A 6,418-nucleotide genomic window follows, 5' to 3' on the forward strand; every position below is an offset into this window, starting at 1 on the left:
AGAGTAAGATTTAGGGACTAGAAAGTTCAGGTAACATAGAATGCTAAGCAGGAAGGAACCTGAGAAATACCGGGTCCATAAGTTTTCAAACTGGATTCTGAAGAGTCCCAGGATTCTTGTGGTATCTCTGGATCTGCTTGTCCAGGAGTGAGGGAAATCTTTGGACTCCACCACCCCAATTCAACCACAGCACCCACCAGGATCTGTTTCACAGAGTGTTCCTGTGCACAAGTCACAAGCCCAAATTTGGCTGGACCACGGCCTCAGATTGTCAGGGAAGTTTGCAAATGGCTTTGAAGTGGCTGAAAATATTACTGGGTTTCCTTTCCATGATGTTGTCTCTAGAAGACCTTTCGGGGGTTGATTCTATAGGGATCTGTGCCTTTCTTTTTGTTTTTCTTTTTACCATTTTGCAACTCTGAACTCTGTTGAGACAAGAGTTAACTTACGTAGCAAGTGATTTCTGCCCTGTAGAAGACAACATTTTTGTATCTATTAGCAAATTAGTTTCTACATTCCTGATTGTGCATATATGTCTCTGTTCTGTGGATTCTTCTTTGAATGCAGTTTTATGTCATACTGCTTATCTCAACTAATGAGTTAGATAAAATCTTTTTTTCTTTTTTTTCTTTTGAGACAGAGTCTTTCTTTGTCATCTAGGCTAGCATGCAGTGGCGTGATCTCAGCTTACTGCAACCTTTGCCTCCTAGGTTCAAGCGATTCTCCTGCCTCAACCTCCCCAGTAGCCGGGATTACAGGCGTGTGTCCCCACGCCCAGGTAATTTTTTAATATTTTTAGTAGAGATGGGGTTTCACCACATTGACCAGCCTGGTCTTGAACTCCGGACTTCGGGTGATTGGCCTGCCTCGGCCTCCCAAAGTGTTGGGATTACAGGCATGAGCCACCACGCCCGGCGAGTTAGATAAAATCTTTGTGACATCTCCATTTATGTTTATATGTATATGGCAGTCATAACTTAACTTTAAGAAACTTATCCTTTAACAAGATGGTCTTCCTGCATTCATTCTGGCCTCCTCCTATTCTTGACCCCTATCCAGTCCATTCTCCACGAAGGAGCTAGAGCCATCTTTTCCAAGAGCAAACCTGATCATACTCCTCCCCGGCTTAAAACTGATATGCAGTATAGCCTGCTGACAGCAGTGCAGACCTCGCTTCTGCTAGGACAACTGGATGCCATCATCCTGAATCGGACACCTCACCTGACATCAAACAGCGGGACAGGGCCCAAGGCAGGTGCCCACAACACGCTGATTGATCAGCCCAGATCTCACCAGCATCACTCACTTGCCTTTCTAATTTGGGACAGAGAAAGTTTGTGAGTTTTATTTTGTCTTTTTTTTTTCTCCAGATGTAAAGATCTATTCCCTTTCCTCTCCTCCAAACCTCATTCCCCAGATCCTAGATTCTGTGCCATATTGGGTTTCCAAGCCTAGCAGTATAAAACAGAAAACAAATAAACAAACTCCTACCCAGAGCTCAATCTTTGGTCTCTTATTCTTTTTTTTTTTTCTTTTAGTAAAGTCTCAGTGCTGCCAGGAGCAGTGGCTTCTGCCTATAATCCTAGCATTTTGGGAGGCTGAGGTGGGTCTTGGTGCAAGGTGGAATCGCTTGAGGCCAGGAGTTCGAGATCACCCTGGCCAACATGGTGAAACTCTTTCTGTACTTTAAAAATACAGAAAATTAGCTGGGTGTGGTGCGTGTGCCTGTAATCTCAGCTAGTAAGGAGGCTGAGGTGGGAGGATCACCTGAGCTTGGGAAGTTGAGGCTGCACTGAGCTGTGATCCCACCACTGCACTCCAGCTTGGGTGACAAGAGTGAGTGAGACTCTGTCAAAAAAAAAAAAAAGAAAAAAGAAAAGAAAAAAACCCTCAGTGCTCTCCAGTCCCCTTAGAATAAAAGCCAAAATCCTGGAAAAGGCCTCCCTGAAAGGTCTCACATGATCTAGCCCCTGCCTGCCTCTGTTCTCACCCTCGCCCTCTTCATTCCAGCTACCCTGACCTTTGGCCCACCCTTTCCAGACCCAGCCTCTTCCCATTTTGTGTTAGGACACTGTGACACCCTCTCTTTCTCCTCCTCCTTGCCATTGTCTGGCAGAAACGAAACAAAACAAAAATAACATGTATTCATTCTTCAAGTCTCTTGCTAAACCTTACCTTGCTGCCTCAAAAAGACCTGGCTGGTTCCCCACCTCCTTCCCTCATAGGATCCCCTAGCACCAGAACTTCCTAACAGCCAGTGCAGTGATGATTATTTAATGATGTAGCTATTTATATCTAGGGGTGGAATGTCTCTCTTTCCCAAGAGGCCAAAAGCTCCAAGAGGCAGGACTCAGATTAGTTGTTTACTACTTCGTTCCCTCTGCTTTGCTTGGTGCTTGCATATAGGAGGCACTCGATAGAACCATTATTATTATTATTTTTTTGAGATGGAATCTTGCTATGTTGCCCAGGCTGGAGTGCAATGGCGCAATCTCGGCTGACTGCAAGCTCTGCCTCCCGGATTCACGCCATTCTCCTACCTCAGCCTCCCGAGTAGCTGGGACTACAGGTGCCTGCCACCACGCCTGGCTAATTTTTTTGTATTTTTAGTAGAGACGGGGTTTCACCGTGTTAGCCAGGATGGTCTCGATCTCCTGACCTCATGATCCGCCCGCCTTGGCCTCCCAAGGTGCTGGGATTACAAGCATGAGCCACCGCGCCCGGCCAGAACCATTATTTGTTGATTCCCAGAGGGTTCTGAGGTCCAGGTGTGAGGGTGGAGGACGTGAGCCTGAGGTGGGAAGGGGGGATGGTGCATATGGGGGCTCTGAGGCAAACTGTCGCCTCATACAGTGAATTATGGGTTGGGCTGAGATGGCTGCCTGGTCTCTAATGCGTGGTCAAGGCTCCTCTCCCATGAAGACTGGCAGCTATAATTGGGGATTGTATTCATCAATTTATTTATTTATTTATTTAATTTGTTTTGAGACAGAGTCTCTCTCTATTGCCCAGGCTGGAGTGCAGTGGTGTGATCTCAGCTCACTGCAACCTTTACCTCCTGGGTTCAAGCGATTCTCCTGCCTCAGCCTCCCGAGTAGCTGGGATTATAGGCGCCCACCACCACATCTGGCTAATTTTTGTATTTTTAGTAGAGACAAGGTTTTACCGTGTTAGCCAGGATGGTCTCGATCTCCTGACCTCGTGATCCGCCCACCTCAGCCTCCCAAAGTGCTGGGATTACAGGCGTGAACCACTGCACCGGGCTGCCAGGCTGATCTTCCTTTGTACTACTTTGCCATTAATCCCTGAAATAGAAATGCTCCTGACGTATCTAAAATCCAGTCTGGCAGTTCCTCAAAAGGTTAAACATAGAATTACCGTAGGACCAATTGATTCCACTTCTAGGTGTTTACACCTAGAGTGAAATGAAAACCTATGTTCACACAAAAACTTGTGTAAGAATGTTCATAGCAGCCTTATTCACCAAAGGCAGAAAGCAGAAACTACACAAATGTCCATCCACTGATTATTGGATCAACAAAATATACTACCGTATATCCATACAATGGAATAGTATTCAGCCCTAAAAAGAACTCATGTACTGATACATGTTGTAGATATCACACACGAACCTTGAAAACATTATGCTAAGTGAAAACATGCTAAGCCAAACATAAAAGATCATAGATTGGGCCAGGTGCGGTGGCTCACGCCTGTAATCCCAGCACTTTGGGAGGCCAAGGCAGGCGGATCACGAGGTCGGGAGATCGAGACCATCCTGGCTAACACAGTGAAACCTCATCTCTACTAAAAATACAAAAACTTAGCTGGGTGTGGTGGTGGGCGCCTGTAGTCCCAGCTACTCGGGAGGCTGAGGCAGGAGAATGGTGTGAACCCGGGAGGCGGAGCTTGCAGTGAGCAGAGATCATGCCACTGCACTTCAGCCTGGGCGACAGAGTGAGACTCCGTCTCAAAAAAAAAAAAAGAAAAAGATCATAGATTGTATGACCCCATTCATGTGAAATATCTAGAACAGGCAAATCCATAGAAACAGAAGGTAGATGAATGGGGCTGGGGGGTTGGGAGGAAATGAGATTAACTATTGGGTCTACTAATGGAACTTTTTGGGCGGTGACGAAAATGTTCCACAAATGTGTTGAGAGTTGAACAATTCTGTAAATATGCTAAAAACCATGGACTGTACACTTTAAATGAATGAATTATACAATATGCAAATTATATATCAATAAAGCTGTTTATTATTATTATTATTATTGTTTTTTTGAGACAGAGTTTCGCTCTGTTGCCCAGGCTGGAGTGCAATGGCATGATCTCGGCTCACTGCAACCTCCACCTCCCAGTTTCAAGTGATCCTCCTGCCTCAGCCTCCCAAGTTGCTGGGGCTACAGGTGCTTGCCACCACACCCGGCTAATTTTTTGTGTTTTTAGTAGAGACAGGGTTTCACCGTGTTAGCCAGGATGGTCTCGATCTCCTGACCTCGTGATCTGCCCGCCTCGGCCTCCCAAAGTGCTGGGATTACAGGCGTGAGCCACTGCGCCCGGCCTGTTAATTATTTTAAAAAGCAGTAGTTCCTAACCTTGTTGGGTTAAGATTTCTGGGAGAATTGGCTGAAAGCTGTAGAGTTTCTTTTGCCCCACCTCCATCCTTACCCGCCTCAGCCATGAAAAATCCACATATGCTTATATATAAAAGTTTCATAAAAAATTAGGTGATTCCCAGTCTGAAGCCCATTTATTGACTCCCTAGAGATCTATAATCCCAGTAGAAACCTGTCTTGATAAAACTATCACTAGTAAATGTTAGCTCAGGTGCACATCTGAAAGAATTTTTTTTTGAGACAGGGTCTTGCTCTGTTACCCAGGCTGGAGTGCAGTGGTGTGATTGCGGCTCACAGCAGCCTCAACCTCCCAGGATCAAGCGATCCTTTTGAGTGGGTGGGACTACAGGCAAGAGCCACAGTGCCCTGCTAATTTTTAAATAGTTTTTGTAAAGACAGGGTCTTGCTATGTTGCCCAGGCTAGTCTTGAACTCCTGGGTTCAAGCCATCCACCCACCTTGGCCTCTGGAACTGCTGGGATTACAGGCATGAGCCACCATGCCCAGCCTAAAATATATATTTTTTCCCATCCTTGTCATAGTCCCTTTTCTCCCCCTCCCCTTTTTCCTTCACAAGCTGTTTTGACACCCTTTCTCCATCAGTGTGGTAGGAAGAGTTTTAAGACAGTTCCCATGACCTTCACCCTCTGGTATTGGGGCAAAAGGAGGAGATTATCTGGGTGAGTCTAATTTAATTGCAGGAGCCCTCTGAAAGCAGATAATTTCTGTAGCTGGTATTGGAGGAGAGTCAGATTCAAAGCCTGACAGGGACTCCACATGCTGTTGCTGGCTTTGAAGATGGAAGAGGCCGTGCAATGAGGAATGCTGTTGGCCTCTAAGAGCAGAGGGGCTCCTGGCTGACAGCCAACAAGGAAATGAGGACCTTAGCCCTAGAGCTTCAGGAATTGGATTATGTCAGCAACCTGAAGGAGCTTGGAAGTGGATTCCTTCCCTGAGCCTCCAGGTGACCGTCCAGCCAGTGCACGGCATGGTTGCAGCCTCATGACACCCTGAGCAGAGCCAGGCCAGCCCATGCGGACTCTGAGCTGCTACCGTGGAGTAACATGTGAGTGTTGGTTTAGGACCCCAAGTTTGCAGTAATTTGTTAGAAAACTAACACAATCAGCCTCGTATCGCTGTGCAGCCGGCTGTCTTTCTGTTGGATGTTTCTAGAGCCACCTCTTTTCCTCATAAGATTCCTAAAATGGTTATTTGTCCCCCCCTCTACCCCCCGAGGGTGACATCACACTCCAGTTGCCTCCGAGCCTGGCTCATCATTTTGCACTCCATGGCCTACACTGGGAGCCTCTTCCTGGTGTTTCAAAGGTGAAAGCTAAGGGGAACCTCAGGCCATTGCAGGTGAGGAAGCTACACAGGGCTGGTGTCACAGCTTTCAGCAGCTCTGATCTCCCAAGAGAAGAAGATTGGCCTGAGACAGGGGTCTCGTGGGACTCCGCTAGGCCTCAGCACCTGCTATGCACATGGAAGGCTTCCAGTAAACATTGCTGGGACTGAAAGTCCAGGAGCATAGGAGCTCACTCAGATGCCCAAGTGATCAACCCTAAGATGGCTTGAAAGGAGAAGCAGAAGGTTCTAGAGCCCTTCCAGCTGACCAAAAGCCTTTTTCGTAATATGTGGGACCCTAGCCTGGAAGCTGGGGAAAGGGCTTTGAGGGTAAAAACTTGTGAGGAGGGGGGCTGATCCCAAGGGCTAGTAGCTGATCTCACAGAAGCAGAGGCTCTTCAGCTACTCCAGGGAGACTGAGATCACCTGGAAGGGTGCTCAAAGCTTGGTTCTAAT

Source organism: Pongo pygmaeus, chromosome 19 (genome assembly GCF_028885625.2).
Source record: "Pongo pygmaeus isolate AG05252 chromosome 19, NHGRI_mPonPyg2-v2.0_pri, whole genome shotgun sequence".
NCBI classification, from domain to species: Eukaryota; Metazoa; Chordata; class Mammalia; order Primates; family Hominidae; genus Pongo; species Pongo pygmaeus.